The sequence below is a fragment of the Brachypodium distachyon genome, chromosome 1 (genome assembly GCF_000005505.3).
Source record: "Brachypodium distachyon strain Bd21 chromosome 1, Brachypodium_distachyon_v3.0, whole genome shotgun sequence".
NCBI lineage: Eukaryota > Viridiplantae > Streptophyta > Magnoliopsida > Poales > Poaceae > Brachypodium > Brachypodium distachyon.
The window spans coordinates 21,698,065-21,716,055 of NC_016131.3; the positions used below are offsets into that span (position 1 = coordinate 21,698,065).

Below are 17,991 nucleotides of genomic sequence, written 5' to 3' on the forward strand. Positions count from 1 at the left end.
GCTCTCTGCCAACTGCTTCAAGGGCATGTGATCCTCATGGCTTCTCCTCTATCCTTCTGCAAAAGTTGATCTCTGCATGTCTTGAGGAAGAACAAGATGGGGGAGAACGAGATCTGGTGTTGTCGTGGGGCTCAAGTTGTGGGGGGGGGGGGGGCGCGAGCTGGGCTGGCTGGCGTGAGCTAGGCTAGCACGAGCTGGCGGGCTGGCCAGACGCGAGCGGGCGTGGCCAGGCGCGCGCGTAACGGGCGCCGCTAGAGCGCGCACAGTGGGGCACGCCGCTGTGTAGTGCGGTCCATCTCAGAGTACCTTTGCCCAACTTCGATATGAACGGGCCACAGAACCATGTGTTTGTTGAAAATAGAAAAAAAAAATTAGAGTACCTATGGAGCTAATTGCTAGGATGGAGATACCTATTACATGATTTAACACTCTTTGTTTCATGTAATCTTCGAATTATCCTAGCATCTTTACACTAAATATGTGTTGACTAACTCTTAAAATGTTTTAGTGCCACAAACTTTGGATGTTTTTGTCTTCTTTGTGATACTAGTCATAACTGATATGTTTTTTCCTTCTCCATTTACATATTGGATTTGCCATTTTGTGAGAGTGTACACACATCTAATTTTGTATGATTTAATTGTTTGCTTTAAAAAAATTAGCTTATTGGGGTGTTACCGTGCATTGGTAGCGTGGGAACCGGTCATATACACTCTAGCGAGTACCACAACAGTACAACATGTATTCCGCTGAAAAGTGATGCAGCTATATATAGACATAATTTGTACACATATATTTTTGGGCTCAAGATTGCAAAATGTCATGATGCCGGACAGAGATATCCAGAAAGTACTTCAAGTATTGCATTCTATGGTCGGTAGGTATTAATTCCTACTCCCTCGATTCCAATGAATAAGGCGTATAAATTTAATCAAAGGACAACACCCTCTATGGTTGACCAATATTATATAGATAAAAATATGAACATTTCCGGTATCAAATCTTTATCAATAGATTCACCATAAAATATACTTTCATAATGGATCTACTTAATGGAATGGATGTTGATATTTTCTTTTATATATTTGATTAAACTTAGTATGTTTTCACTTTTGACTAAATTTACACATTTTATTCATTAAAATGGAGGTAGTATAATTTGGCAAGCATATACTAACAAAGGAATTTAATCACCTAGGTGTTATCACCAAATAACATTTCTCATTAATGCCAAGATAAGGCTACCATCCCTTATCCAGCTCAACGATAATAAACAATAATTAATTCTTGCCAAACTAGCAGATTGCTAGTCACAAATTTCATTGGTACCACCTTTTGCCAATCCTTTATAAATGCATGTCCATGTGAACAAGAAACCCTCGCAGCCTTGCTTCTCTATATCTCAAAACAGCAAACACCATCATGGCTTTCAAGATTGCCACCATTGCTGCATCCATCTTGATGCTAGCACTCTTGGTGCCTTCCAGTAAGTATTGAACATGCTCCCACAATTTAAAGATAGTTGCCATATACTCGTGAACAATTGTGTAATAGAGCATTTGTTTTTGGTTATGTAGGTGCGGTTGAACTCATATGCAAGGAGCACAGAGCTAGGTGGCCAAACTGTGATTCTGTTGACGCTTGCATTAAAAGGTGCAAAGTTGGAGGTTACAAGGACGGATATTGTTCAACAGTGCTTCCGTCAGCCTGTTGTTGCACGCTTGCGACTAAACCGCCCGCAGCAAGAATCATAGGTCCAATGTATAATGAGGGTTCGGGTGCTAACTAGATATTAATAAGAATGCATACCTCTTGTTGGCTCAGTTGTGAAAAATTGTGGAGAATGAACTATGCAACGGGTATCCTGACACGCAAACTCGCTCTTTCCCTTTCCCATCTCTTTTGTGATTTCAGGACTTTATGTTTTCTGGTGAGCAATTTATGGAAAACAAGTAATGGACAAAGGCGATTGGATTTTGTTGGGCCGTCCAAGCACGATGACCTATAGTTTTTAATTTATGGTTTTTAAATACCCCACAATATACGCTAGCATATTTCCAGTTTTTGAATAATACGCACTATACAGTGGCATTTTTCTTCCTCTCCCTAACCCTCAAAGGACAAACAAATTGTGTACATTTTGTTACTTTTGACCTTTTCGCCTCATCCTGCATCTCCATAGCATGCAATCCAGCGACTTCACAGCATGTTAACCGTCTTTGCATAAGACAATCAACAACGCTTCAATTGTGTAAGCGCGTAATAATAAGAATGGTTTTATTGATCCTATATTGATTCTAAATATTACAAAAATCTTAATCTGAACACGGAATGCAAAGCAATGAGAATGAAATATTGCAGAGTTCACCTTCTTATATGCACTGACAACCTATCTATGCATGTCTATGACCATCATCAGATAATTTATAGAAGCTATTAAAGCCAGCTTCAGAAAATCGAATGTGAAGAAAAAAGCACAAATGTTTAGCCAGGGAGGAGCACGGCTGGGGCTTGGCCTGTGCCCTCCAATTTGCAAAGAATGTACACATCTGATTTGTCCAATCTATACTAATATGCAGAGCAGCCCGAGCAAAATAATCGCATTTCTAATCTAGGCTAGACTAAAAGAACGTAACCTAGTAACACATTACTCAAATTGTCAAATACGAAGTACTCTCTCCGATCCTAAATTGTTGTCGAAATATTACATGTGTCTGGACGCTTTTTAAGAATAGATACATTCATATTTCAGCAAATTTGAGTCAAGAATTTAGGATCAGAGGAATAGTTGTTTACTTTGCAATCATGAATTAGTGTCCAGCAACAGTAATATGCACAAACCAACGCAGGTATAACTGACTACTGTCATGCTACAAGTTCAAGGTGTAGTATGAGATGATCAGACAGATAAGTAGACATAATGCTCCACAAAGCCATGGGCCTCATATGACAGTAGTGCAAATAAATAAATACGGGTGAAAACAACGAGATTATGATAATCCACCGTAATGTCAAACGGAGTCTCGGAAGTCTGATTGTAGGATTGGGGTTAGGGCTACTTGCAAATTGTTATCCCTAAAATGAAATTTTTGCGATAAAACATAAATTTAAAATCAAGAAAAGAGTGTTCGGTAGTAGTTTGTTGTAAGGAGATTCCATCAAATCAAGGGGCCACGAAACAAGAGAGGTGCTTCGACTTTAAAATAATACTCCCTCCGTGCCGAAAAGATCGGCGTGACGGACATTTTGCAAAAACGCCCCTGCCATTTGTTTCTTCTCTCATCTTCTCCTCCCCTCTCAGTTTTTTTTTCAATGAGAGACTATTTGAATCGTTACAAATTCCAGTTAGGATTTTTTTTTTCCCTTGGAAAAGCCCTCAGGAACGCCGTAAGCCCATAACTGCGTTGCGTGCGTTCAGTTGGCGCCGGAGGCGACACGTCTCACCTTCCCGGCGTCCACGGTCCACCGGCCCCAGATGTCAGTGGAGCAGCCAGCGGATTTCATCTCTTTCTTTCTCCGTGGAGTCATGGACTGATGGTGGTCAGCATCAAGGCACAAACATAAAGCATAGTAGCATACTACTGCGTCAAGGCCGTAGTTCAATGCGACAATGCCCACTGTTCTTCTTCGCCACTTCACTGCCTCCGTCTTACCTGCGATTCGCCTTGGTTTGCCCCCCCCCCCCCTATGTTTCACTTTCTCATTCTCGCGATCGAGTCGACTAGAGTTCCTTCCCCTTGTAGATCGCTCCTTGATCGCTAGCTTCGGCTTACCGGTTCCCTTCTCTGCTTCGCCTCGTGAGCTTAGGGTTTGCCCTTCTCCTCCCCCCCCCCCCCTTTTCTCTCTCATATTGCCATGGCGTGGGGTTTTGAGAGTACTAATTTTGACAAACTCACGACTTTTGGGGACAGAGCCACAGAGGTAACACATCGCCACTTGTTTTCTGTTCTACTCCCAAAAGCGAGTAGCGAGGGGTGTACTTTGTTCAGTTTAAGAGGGGAAAATCGATAATGGGTGATGTATTACAGTATTTTTCTGGAATTTTGTTATCCCACTCTGTGGTGTTTATTTTACTGTGGTACAGTAAATAACTGGATCATGTTTTTGATCTGGCATAACTATCAACTTGCTTAAGGGGTGCTATTCCTTTTCTCGCTGTAAAGTGAGTACAGAAACAAAAAAATCATCAACCAATATGATCAATTGATCATCTATGTTCCGTATAAGGAAAAAAACACAAAAAATAAATGAATTTCTCTTGGAGCTTTTGCACATGACATAAATAATCCTATTTTTTTTGATGAATTTTGCTGAGTTATCATTCCATACATCCATGATTTTTTTGCATGGGCACAAAATACAGAACCACTTTTCAAACCGACGTAGGGTCCATGTTAAGTCGTTTTGGAAAGTTCACAGTTTAATATAAATGGCTTTAGAAAGTTTAGGGTTCAAATAGGACTAAGCACAGTAGTGCAGGCTCAGAATGGACATTTTTCTTGTGTTTACTTCAAGTATGGCTGGTTCCATTAGTATCGTCTGTTCGTACTTTATGTGTCAGTGGCCTGTTAATGGAGCTGATTCTTATTATTGTGGCACATCACCGTGAATACATCATCATGAATAAGTTTGCTCGTTTTTGGGGAAAAAAGAACTCCTAGCTAAATACTTCCCCTTGTGTCATTGCAATCCTTTATGCTTTTTTGGGATTCTGAATGTTCATCTGTCGGAAGCCATTGTCTTGTGAACCAATTTCACATTCTTGATGAATACAAGCTGCATTTTTCTCTACCTTTTTCTATATCAACTCCTGATAACTCGCTCTGGTGATTATATTGAATCTCAAGGCCAAACCAACGGAATTCTGAACTCTACATCCTTTCCAACCTCTGTTATCATGTACTGTAGAACCTCACAAAATAACGGTTGGTGTGTTCCTTGGTATCAAAACGAACATTTCCAATTCTGTGTTTGTTAATATTTTTCATTTACTGGAGGGAACAGTATATACAAAGAGAAACACCTCTTGGTGTGGTGGTGAAAGCGTGGGTGCATGACTCCACCTACTAGGGTTCAAATCTTGGTGCTACTTTAGGGGTTTCCTCTACAGTCTTTTCCTAAAAAAAAACTGATCGGTGGTGTATGTTATCTAAACAATAGATCATGTATGTTCTGATAAATCTTACATTAAATTCACAATGTACTTAATTTTAGCAATAGATCCTGCGTGTTATTCTTATTTTGCATAATATCACGTATATTTTCATTGTGGCCTCATTAATAAACATTTACTGCAATTCATTTTGTTAAAGAGACAGTGTGATTCATCTCTATGCAGAACTAAATGGAGTCCTCGGAGGCAGTACCGACAGGCAAAAGCTGCAATCAGGTAGTTATTATCATGGACCAAGTGACACCAATTTTCCAGGCATTTGGCATTTCTTTGGTTCTTCCATAGATGGTTACGCAAAATCATAAGAAGAGGAGCTCTTCCATGCAGGAAACCCCTGGACTATTAGTGGGCCAGACGACGGAGGAACTCGAGTCATGGAAGCTGAACGAACAGCAGCAACAATTAGTCGATGCTAGTGGTCTTGGCAACCTGATACACACGGCAAGTCTGGCCATTGACCGTGCTGTGATCAGGGCCTTTTGTCAATTTTGGAGCAAAGAAACCAACACAGACGGTTCCATGACTTCGAAATGGCACCATCACTCAGGGACACTGCCTACATACTGGGGGTTCCGGTGATAGGACGTGCAGTGACAACCGGGGCTGTGCTCAACAAGTCATCGGAGCAGCTTTTTTCCCAGTACTTGGGTCGAATTCCTGGTCGCAAGGACTGCAGGGGTAGTCGTGTGAAGCTCTCTTGGTTACACTCCAAGTTTAGCAAGCTCTCAGAACATCCCACTAATATTGAAATCGAGTGCAGCACCAGAGCATATCTCTTGTACTTGATTGGAGCAACTCTGTTTCCAGAACATGAAAGAGGCTATATTTCCCCGAAGTACTTGCCACTCTTGTCAGACTTTGAGAAGGTACAAGAATATGCGTGGGGCGCTGCTTCTCTTGCTCATCTTTACAAGGCTCTCTCTGCGGTGATGTCTTCTGACAGAAAAAGGCTATTCGGCAGCGCGGCTCTGGTCATGGTATGTGAACACTCATCAATCTGGGACAAATCTTACTTCAGTTTTGAGGTGCAAATGTTCTTCCAATTCTATATATGGAACTTTCCAAACGTTCTTCTTTGTTCAAGAAATTTTTCACTGTTAGTTTTTGAGGAAAAGCGATAATATTACTGTAGGCTAAAAAAACGACCAACATGCACTAGCATCCATGACAATTTGATTAATACGACAATTGTGAGCACACCATTCAGAGCCCAACCTAGCGACGCTCAGTTCTCTAACGTTACTGTAGAATAAAAAGAGTTATATACACATGCACGGAGAAATAAGAACAGAGCTGTAAAAAAAGACCAGGAAAAGAATTAAAAGAGCTAATATACACATACACATCCTAATACATTCATATACGTAAGCATCTATAAAGTTTTCGCCGTTAGATGATGCTGATGGTACATTTTTTAAAACAAGAAAAAAGGCTTCAGCAGAGTATTACAACTGATAAAAGGCATTGATATTAGGAAAGAATAAAATACTTCCATTTTTGTTATTACAAATTCTGTTTGCAAATAAAGGTGTGCGAGTGTCCTGACTGTACTGTTACATTGTAAAACGCTGCAGAAGGGTGGATATATTAATATACTACAGCATTGTTGAATAATTTTTTTTAGTGATACGTTTTGAGAAACACCGATGATCTTACTATAGGTTAAAGATCTATATCCGCATGCGCAGAGAAATAGGAGCAGAAAAAGGTATGTGAGACCTAATCCTCGTATAGTCGTGAGAAAAGTATATTTTTCGTCCCTCAAGTGTCACAAGAGTCTAGTTTTGGCCCTTCAATTATAAAAACCAGGGAAACATAGTCCCTCAAATGTCAATACCGTATAGTTTTCGTCCCTCCCTCCAACTTAAGCGGTTTCGATAGAAAACTTGTCACGTGACAAAATATAGACTGTTGACCAATGCCACATCATCTACCTAGTCAGCCCAAGACTTAAAAAACTTCACTCACTCTCTCACTTTCTCGTGCACTATGATGGTCAGATTAGATCCTGATGACCAAAAGCAATTTTATTGCATCATATTTCCTATTGAGTGGTTTTTTTTAGGTCTTGAGATGACTGGACAGATGACATGACATCGGTCAACTGCCAACATTTTGCCACAGTGGCAATTCTTCAGTCCAAACTTGCCACATCAGCTATGTAAACTACTTAAGTTGGGGCGAGGGACGAAAATTATATGGTGTTGACAGTCGGGGGACTAAGTTTTGCTTGTTTTAGAGTTGAGGGACCAAAACTAGACTTTCGTGACACTGAGGGATGAAAAATATACTTTTCTCTGTATTCATATACATAATAATCCATAAAGTGAGACCTAATCCTCATATATTTATATACAACAGCATCTATGAAGTTTTTGCCATTGGATGTTATTTATGTTGGAATTTATGTGGCCCAGCCCACTATTTAATTTATAGTCCAATAAATTTCTGGAAAAATCCCAAAGGCCCATATTGACCTATTCATGTGTGGCAAGAGGTGGGACAAAAGTTTAGTCCCACATTGCTAGTTGAAGAGAGTTTGCACCACCTTATAAGGGGGGCTCCTCCACTTGTTGTATGAGCATGAGAAGAAGAGAACTTCTACGCGCTCCTCCTCCGCCGCCGCCTCGTCGCGACGCGACGCGGGTTGTGGGAATGCCTCGAGCCGAGAGCTTCTCTATCTTTTTGCCACGCATGTATGAGTTGAAACGAATTTGTCAGTGGGTTTTTATTGCAGCCGGGCTGAAACGAATTGTCAGTGGGTTTTTATTGTGTCGCCTCTTCGTTTTTGCCTCCCTCTGTTGCCTGTTCGGCTGCCTGCTATGCCTATATAAGAGAGGTCGCTCCTCTCTAGAAAGCACACCGAAAAAGCACTCCCGCCTCCTCTCGTTCCAGAGCATTGCGCTACCGCTCCGTTCTTCCCCATCCCGTCTTGCGGCGTGCACCGCAGGTCGGGACAGTAGGCCTCCGGAACCCCGCCTCTTTGAGTCCTGTACGGGAGAAGGGAGATAAGGTTTTTGGGGAGCGCTACGCGCGACTACTGGCTTCTTCCTCTTCGCCGCGAACGCACTGGACTTCGACGACTCCTTCCCCGACGACGACTTCTTCCCAGAGGTCGACGACATCCTCGGCATCAACATGACTGTCAACGGAAACACAAGCGGTTCCGCCTCTGCATCGTACGTATCACTGTTTCCAATACTTGAGACCATGTTGCAATTCGTGTGCTTAGTTCTTGCCTTAGATGTGTTTTGTTCATATGCTTGCATGGCTACTGTATTTGATCTAGTCATGTTTTTTCCACTATTCATGTTGATTAATTCTTGTCACGAATCATTCATGGTTGCAATATTCCACATGTTTTATTTACTGTTTTTATTTATTAAATATTGTGGTAAATTGCTCATATTTCCAACAATCCAAAAACCTTATTTTAGGCAATTTACCCCAAGTGGTTTTGCTGCTTCCATGAAGCCACCTGTGTTTGAAGGTGTCAATTATAAGAGGTGGCGTGCGAGGGCAGTGCTATGGTTTCAGACCATGAGCTGCTATAACGCCATCTATGGCCTTCCCGGGGGAAACCATACTCCTGCTGAGGAGGAGGCTTTTCAAAAGTTTCATACCACTTTCAAGGCTGCTTTGATCAGCATTCTTGGCGACAATATTGTCGATTCATACCTGTCATTTAACAATGGCAAGGACATGTGGGATGCGCTCGAGAGAAAATTTGGTGTCTCCGACGCTGGCAGTGAACTGTATGTCATGGAGCAATTCTATGACTATAAGATGGTTGAGGACCGCCCCATTGTGAAGCAGGCTCACGAAATACAGTCACTTGCCAAGGAGCTTGAGCACTTCACTTGTGTGTTACTAGACAAGTTTGTTGCTGGAGGCATCATTGCCAAGCTTCCTCCATCATGGAGGCATTTTGCTACTTCTCTGAAACACAAGAGACAGGAGTTTTCCGTGACGGATCTCATTGGGACTCTTGATGTGGAAGAGAAGGCGAGAGGAAAAGACACACGTGCTCGAGGTACTGAAGGAGGTTCTAGTGCCAACTTCGTACAGAAGAATAACTCTCAATCCCACAAACCCAAGAACAAGAACAGGTTTGATGGCAAACCGAAGTTTGATGGGAAGTACAAGCCCTCACAGTCTACCAACTTCAAGAGGAAGTCTGACAAGAAGAAAGGGGTCTGCCATGTATGTGGTGATCCTGAACATTGGGCTCCAAGTTGCCCAAAGCGCTTTGACAAGCGTCAACATGGGAAGGGCAGCAAGACCGCCAATGTTGTCATTGCTGATACTGAAATGAAGGAAGCTGGTGGATTGACACTGAGTATGTCATTCTCCTGAGTGGTGGATTGACACAAGTGCCAACGTGCACGTATGTGCTGATATTTCCATGTTTTCTTCATATCAGGTCGCAGGGACTTTCTCCATGCTGATGGGCAACGACTCACATGCTTCTGTTCGAGGTGTTGGTACGGTCGACCTGAAGTTCACTTCAGGAAACACCGTGCGCCTGAAGAACATTCATCATGAGCCCTCCATCAATAAAAATCTTGTTAGCGGATCTCTTCTGTGTCGAGATGGCTACAAGATTGTCTTTGAGTCCAATAAATTTGTAATTTCTAAATTTGGAACCTTTGTTGGTAAAGGCTATGAGTGCGGAGGCTTGTTCCGCCTGTCTTTGTCAGACGTTTGTAATAAAGTTGTGAATCATGTTTGCAACAATAATGAATCAGATGTTTGGCATTCGCGCCTTTGTCATATTAATTTTGGTTGCATGACGCGACTAGCTAAAATGAGTTTAATCCCTAGCTTCACTTCTGTAAAGGGATCTAAGTGCCAAATTTGTGTGGAAGCAAAGCAACCTCGCAAGTCTCATACGACTGCGGAGGTGAGAAATTTGGCACCATTGGAACTCATACATTCAGATCTTTGTGAGATGAATGGTGTGTTGACAAAAGGTGGAAAGAGATATTTCATGATGTTGATAGATGACTCTACGAGATACTGCTTTGTGTATCTTCTGAAGTCAAAAGATGAGGCCTTGCATTTCTTTAAAATCTATAAGGCTGAAGCAGAAAACCAACTTGATCGAAAGATCAAGAGGCTCAGGTCCGATCGTGGTGGAGAGTATTTTTCTATTGAATTTGATTCTTTTTGTGCGGAACATGGTATAATCCATGAGAGGACACTTCCCTATTCACCACAGTCAAACGGGGTGGCTGAAAGAAAGAACCGTACTCTAACTGATTTGGTTAACGCCATGTTAAACACATCGGGTCTCTCTCAGGCATGGTGGGGGAAGCGATATTGACCGCATGTCATGTCCTAAACCGAGTTCCCACAAAGAACAAAGAGATAAATCCATTTGAAGAATGGGAGAATAAAAAGTTAAAACTCTCTTACTTACGAACTTGGGGTTGTTTGGCGAAAGTCAATGTGCCAATTCCCAATAGGCGCAAACTTGGACCCAAAACCATTGATTATGTTTTTCTGGGATATGCTTTTCATAGCATCGGTTATGGATTCCTCATTGTAAAATCTGAGGTACCTGACATGAATGTTGGTACAATTATGGAATCAAATGATGCGACTTTCTTTGAGAATATCTTTCCTATGAAGGATAAGCCTAGATCATCAATTCAGGAGATGTCGAGTTCGTCTAGTCCAGAATTTGTTTCAATTCCCGAATCTACCATTCTGATCGAACACTCTGAAAATATTGAGGAGGATGACATTGAAGCTCCTAAGAGGAGTAAGAGACAGAGGACTACAAAGTCTTTTGGTGATGATTTCATTGTGTACCTCGTGGATGATACTCCTAGTCCCATTTCGGAAGTCTATGCTTCTCCAGATGCCGATTACTGGAAGGAAGCTGTCCGTAGTGAGATGGACTCTATCTTGGCTAATGGAACTTGGGAGATAACTGATCGTCCTTATGGGTGCAAACCTATAGGATGTAAATGGGTGTTCAAAAAGAAGCTTAGACCTGATGGTACAATTGAGAAATATAAGGCACGGCTTGTGGCCAAGGGTAACACCCAAAAGGAAGGTGAAGATTTCTTTGATACTTCCTCACCACTGGCCAGATTGACCACCATTCGAATACTATTATCATTGGCTGCCTCACATGGTCTTCTCGTTCATCAAATGGACGTTAAGACAGCTTTCCTAAATGGAGAGTTAGATGAGGAAATTTATATGGAGCAACCAGATGGTTTTGTAGTAGATGGTCAAGAAGGAAAGGTGTGCAAGTTGGTGAAATCTTTATATGGTCTTAAGAAAGCCCTAAGCAGTGGCACGAGAAGTTTGAAACAACCTTAACTGCTGCAGGCTTTGTTGTGAATGAAGCCGATAAGTGTGTGTACTATCGCCATGGTGGGGGCGAGGGAGTTATTCTTTGTTTGTATGTTTATGACATACTGATATTTGGAACCAACCTCATTGTGATCAAGGAGGTCAAGGATTTCTTATCTCGATGTTTTGAGATGAAGGATCTTGGAGTAGCTGATGTTATTTTGAACATCAAGCTGTTGAGAGATGACCATGGTGGGATTACTTTGCTTCAGTCTCACTATGTGAAGAAGATTTTGAGTCGTTTTGGGTATAGCGACTGCAAGCCTTCTCCTACCCCGTATGATCCTAGCGTGCTGCTTCGGAAAAATCAAAGAAGTGCTAGAGATCAACTAAGATACTCTCAAGTTATTGGCTCGCTTATGTACTTATCTAGCGTACGAGGCCTGACATCGCTTTCTCTATGAGCAAACTTAGTCGATTTGTCACTAATCCGGGCGATGATCATTGGTATGCTCTTAGAAAGAGTTTTATGCTATCTAAAAGGCACTGCGAGCTATGGCATTCACTATAATGGGTATCCAAGGGTACTTGAGGGTTATAGTGATTCAAACTGGATATTTGATGCTGATGAGATTAAGGCCACGAGTGGATATGTGTTTACACTTGGCGGTGGCGCTGTTTCTTGGAAGTCTTGCAAGCAGACCATCTTAACGAGGTCAACTATGGAAGCGGAACTCACAGCATTAGACATAACCACTGTTGAAGCAGAGTGGCTTCGTCAGCTTTTGATGGACTTACCTGTGGTTGAAAAACCAATACCAGCTATCCTTATGAACTGTGATAATCAAACTGTTAACATCAAAGTAAACAGTTCTAAGGATAATATGAAGTCCTCAAGGCATGTGAAGAGGAGATTAAAATCTGTCAGAAAAATAAGAAACTCCGGAGTTATTACGTTGGATTATATCCATACGTCTAAAAATTTGGCAGATCCCTTCACAAAGGGTCTATCACGCAATGTGATAGATAATGCATCGAAGGAGATGGGTATGAGACCCACATGTTGAGTTGTCCACAGTGGTAAACCACTCTATGTGATCGGAGATCTCGTGAATTAGAAGTGGGAGACAAGCTGTTGGTCAACCGAGAGGAGAGTATCCTTAAAATTTTACCTCTCCGTGAAGATGCAATACTCTCCTATTCTGCATGGCAGGTTGATATTTATCTTAATGTGTTCTAAGAGGCTTTTACAAGCAGAGATGTTGTCCTGCAGAACATCTTTTGAAGAACACACCTATATGAGCTTGACTGTTAAACGCCGCAGTCCGTGAGAGTTAGGGTACTCTCTAATAAACTCATGAAAGGCCCCAGAGTATGACGCATAAGCTCCACCCACGGGGAAGTCCTGCGGTAGCCTAGTATCGGTCAAGGCTTTGTGTGAAACTAGGTTCGCAGAAAACTTGCAATTCAAGGCACCGTCCACTGTTCAAGTTGCAACTAGTGTAACATAAAGTCCTAGGTGGAAGTTCAACTTAACAGTCTCCACCGTAGCACCGGTATATTAAACAATGTTTTGGAACCATAGGGAAATCTTATGTGCCTTTGGGATCTGGTTGGGGATTGTTGGAATTTATGTGGCCCAGCCCACTATTTAATTTATAGTCCAATAAATTCCTGGAAAAATCCCAAAAGCCCATGTTGATCCATTCATGTGTGGCAAGAGGTGGACAAAAGTTTAGTCCCACATTTCTAGTTGAAGAGAGTTTGCACCACCTTATAAGGGGGGCTCCTCCACTTGTTGTATGAGCATGAGAAGAAGAGAGCTTCTACGCGCTCCTCCTCCGCCGCCGCCTCATCGCGACGCGACGCGGGTTGCGGGAATGCCTCGAGCCGAGAGCTTCTCTATCTTTTTGCCACGCGTGTATGGGCTGAAACGAATTTGTCAGTGGGTTTTTATTGCAACCGGGCTGAAACGAATTGTCAGTGGGTTTTTATTGTGTTGCCTCTTCTTTTTCGCCTCCCTCTGTTGCATGTTCGGCTGCCCTGCTATGCCTATATAAGAGAGGTCACTCCTCTCCAGAAAGCACACCGGAAAAGCACTCCCGCCTCCTCTCGTTCCAGAGCATTGCGCTACCGCTCCGTTCTTCCCCATCCCGTCTCGCGGCATGCACCGCAGGTCGGGACAGTAGGCCTCTAGAACCCCGCCTCTTCGAGTCCTGTACGGGAGAAGGGCGATAAGGTTTTTGGGGAGCGCTACGCGCGACTACTGACTTCTTCCTCTTCGCCGCGAACGCACTAGACTCCGACGACTCCTTCCCCGACGACGACTTCTTCCCAGAGGTCGACGACATCCTCGGCATCAACATGACTGGCAACGGAAACACAAGCAGTTCCGCCTCTGCACCGTACGTATCACTGTTTCCAATACTTGAGACCATGTTGCAATTCGTATGCTTAGTTATTGCCTTAGATGTGTTTTGTTCATATGCTTGCATGGCTACTGTATTTGATCTAGTCATGTTTTTTCCACTATTCATGTTGATTAATTCTTGTCGCGAATCATTCATGGTTGCAATATTCCACATGTTTTATTTACTGTTTTTATTTATTAAATCTTGTGGTAAATTGTTCATATTTCCAACAATTTAACAATTTACGGAATTTCTGATGGTTGGCACTTTAAAACAAGAAATCATTTCAACGGGATCATGTCATTAACAATTAATGAAAAGCATTGGATGGAGAATCGAAAAAGAAATGAGAAGCATTGGATGGTAACAAAGAATAAATTGCGTTCCCATTTTCTGCAAAATCTATTTGAAAATCCAGTTAGTCTGAGTTGTGACACTGGCTGACTCTTTTTAAAACAATAAATAATTACAGCAGGACAACTACAAAAGCACTTGGTAGAAAACAATAAGATGCCCTCCTTTGTTCTTCCCAGAAATTCTGTTTGAAAATCAAGTTGTTCAGAGTTGTGACACTGTTCCATTATGGAAATGTTCTAATGTGTTTTGGGTCTCTGTGCGAAGGGGTGGATCTATGAATATATTCCAGCAATGTGCCCTCATATGGAGGATGCTCCAGCATTGATCTTCCCACAGTGTGCAGGTGGACAGGGGGCGCAACCTCCCAACATGAAAAGGAAATTTCAGATATCGTAAAAACTTTCGGCCAGCTTCGAGTTTCTGATGTGAGTCTACCTTTTGGTTATTCAAATGTACAGTTTAGCTTTTAATTTTGTTTCCATTGATTACACAAAGTATGACTCTCTATAGGTCAACTGGAAACCGTACAAGGACATGGATCCTGCATCCATACCCAGCAACTGTGCTGCACCCGATAACGTTTGCTCCTCCAGAACATGGTTGATCAGCTTTAACTTGAGGAAGTATATGCCCCAGACCGGTTCTCTAGTCGGTCCGTACAACAACTGTTTCCACTCAAAGACGTTCCTGCGTTCCAACGACATCAGTGAAGCGCATCAGTGGATTGGAGCCTCGAGTATGCATCAGAGATCAAACATTTCGAGCAATTGATGAATGCCAGCCGTCGTGCTCATACGACAGTTCCTGATGCTTATAGTACCAGCACATATGGTTTCACCCCAGCGAACAGCACGGGAATTTCTTGGCCTCAATTTACTAACAGTGACTACTTTCACCAGCTAAAAAAACAAAACAAATTAAGCGTCACTTTCGAGCTATACACGAAGAGCTCTCGCGTCGCTCCTCCACAGGGGCGGCACGGGAGGCGACTCCCGGCCGGGCCAGCAAAAACCCCTTCACCCAGATCTCTTCCCTCGTCGCTGCCGTAGAAGACTGACGGGAAAAATCCCGTGCAGTCCTCGAGGAGGGTGGCGGCGAGGTCGTTCGCTGCTGGTTTGCGGCGGCTCGGCGGCTGGTGCGTGTCGGGTGCAGGCGGGCTGGATCTGCGTCTTCTCCGGTGGGGGCGGCGCTGGCGTGGGCGGTTGCTGCGGCCCGCGTGGTGGCCGGATCTGGGCCGGCGCCTGGATCCGTGCGTCGGTGGCCGGATCTGGGACGGCTCGCCTGGATCCGTGCGTCGGTGGCCGGATCTGGGACGGCTCACCTGGATCCGTGCGTCGGTGGCTGGATCTGGGACGGCTCCCCCCCAATCTGCGTGGTGCGCGCGGCGGCGCCGGTCCGGCAGGCGGGGAGGTGTGCTCCTGCGGGATGCGGGTGAGGGCTGAGGTCGTCGGCCCGTGGATGCTGAGCCGTCGAGGTGGCTTGCTGCTGCCGTCGAGGTGGGGCGGTCCTATCTGGGATCTGCTTGGGCTTGGAGGGCCGCTCGTCGGTGCTGCCGTGCAAGGGGTGGCGGATCTGGCCACTGCTGGGGCTGCGGGGGATGGAGGTGCGGCAGTTCCGGCTGGCTGCGGATGATGGCGCCAGATTCGAGTCTTGAGGCGGCAGATCCAGGTCGTGAAGCGCAGATCCGGTGCGTTGGGACGGTTGTGGCGCCCTGGCCGGTGTAGGTTTGGTCCGTGTGGGTGGCCTCTGGTCAGTCCTTCGGTCGTTCGGCTCGCCGCGAAGCCGGTTGGGTGTGTGGGGCTGTGGGTGAAAATCCTGCACGGACTTTGTTGTCGGTGCCGGCGACGGTGGCGTTCTTGGATGTCGCTCTCTTCTTGAAGGCGTCATTGTGTAGTCCCGCTACATTCCACCATTTGCAGACGAGCTTCCTCCGAGCGAAAGCTCAGATGTGTTTTTCGTATCGGGTAACGGTGGCGTCTATGGACGTCGTGTCCTCCTTAGAGGCGTTGCCTTTGGAGCCCTCGTTTGGCGGCGGAGGTTGCTTGTTGCGGTGAGCCTTGCCGGGGACTTGGACAGGGGTGGCGACTACTTGGTGCGCAGACTTGCCGATGCGCTAGTTGCCCTTGTCGGGGCAGCCTCTTTTTTGCTCCGATCGTCGAAGAAGCCTAGCTTTGCCTACCTTTTCTGGCGCAAGGAGCTGCTCCCTGTTCGGCGTCGTTGGAGCAGGATGGGTGTTCGTCTGAGCGGTTGCAGCTTGTTGTTTCGGTTTTGTCATGCGTATGTTCGTAGTTAGGATTTTTCGTACGGCTTTTCTTGAATAAGATGTGCATTGTATCGGTTTTTAGGCCTTGTTTTCCTTATAAACGAGGCCAAGTCTTTCTTCTAATCGAATCACGGAGATCGACCGTTGCGTCCTAAAAAAAAAATACTAACAGTGGTAAACTCTCGTTCATAAAGATAATACTTCCTCCGCTCTTAAATATAAGATGTTCTAGGTTTGCCGTAAGTCAAACTTTTTAAAGTTTGATCAAGTTTATAAAAAATCTACCGACATCTCTAACAATAAATTATTTTTATAAATCCGTCATGGTATATATCTCTATTTTGTTGATATTTTAGATATTAGTACATTTTTGTATAAACTTGGTCACACTTGAAAACTGTGACTTAGGACAAAGCTAGAATATCTTATATTTAGAAACGGAGCTGGTAATAAATATGAGGGTATGCTTTGTTGTTAACTCAAGTGCCCTTGCCCTTTACACTATGGTTGTAGGTGGAGAACATCAAGAAGTAGCTCCCAACCATCTCACGGTTTCTAGAGCAATGTTCACTCCCAGTTGAGTTGGCCAGGTCTCTTGCTCGGATCCATGAACTCGTCGAGGCTTCTCACTCGAAGGAAGGCAATGACAGCGCTGTCGATGCTCAGAGCGAAGGGACATCACAGCCTCAGCTGACAGTTCCACACCCTCCTGCCATACCAGTGTCCAAACAAGCGACGATGATGATGACCACTGGCGTGCGACATTGCCCTGAGATCGCAGAACTTACGGAGCATGAACCAGTACAGCATGGTAGCGGTCCTGTGCCGGAATGTGGTGGCGCGCCAAGGAAGGGAAGGGTCGAGGACAGCGAGGTGGAGAACGTCTCTGGCACGGAGGAGGAGGAGGAGGCAGGGGAAGGGAGCAAGGACGGTGAGCCAGAGGCCACAAGGAAGCGACCGCGACGGTGCACGGGAGGCAGCCGCGGGCTCCAGAGGAGCAGCAGGCGCTGCGTGCAGGCCAAGAGGTTCAGGAACCGGGGAGGGAAGGGGTCTGAGGCCTCTGACCGCATCGTGCAGCGATGCATCCCCATTGATGCCTCTACCATTTCATTTTTGGATGTGACGCAAATGGCATTGTATATGACTCCATTCGACATTCGTCTGCTCAATTGTTGTGATTCTTACTGCATGTCAATTTATGCGTACCTGGGACATCTGTTCTCTTAAGCTAATTGCAAAAACTAGCAAGGTTTGCATCCGTGTTACCGTTTCACGTGTTTGTTGATTGGTTTACTGGGGAGAGCAGCCATGGTAGTAGCTGGGCAACGAAACATTCATGCCAACCTCTTTGGTCGGCCAAATGGAGTGAATAGAGATTTATAACTTTCGAGTTGTCCTCCGTGGGGATGGGAGCATCGGGAGACAGAAGCATATGTGTAGTTTGAAATTTTATTATCCGCGTGAATAAAAAGTACCAG

At 44.3% G+C, this 17,991-nt stretch overlaps 1 long non-coding RNA gene and 1 pseudogene across 1 annotated transcript; both read left to right on the top strand.

The window, feature by feature from the left end:
* The first annotated feature begins 225 nt into the window (after nucleotides 1-225).
* On the top strand, nucleotides 226-1,876 carry LOC112270145. Its single transcript, XR_002962518.1, has 2 exons — nucleotides 226-1,486; nucleotides 1,578-1,876. It is a non-coding gene; the product is annotated as an uncharacterized LOC112270145 (long non-coding RNA).
* A 3,468-nt stretch (nucleotides 1,877-5,344) lies between these two features.
* On the top strand, nucleotides 5,345-17,740 carry LOC104584640 (annotated as a pseudogene).
* Nucleotides 17,741-17,991: the final 251 nt, after the last annotated feature.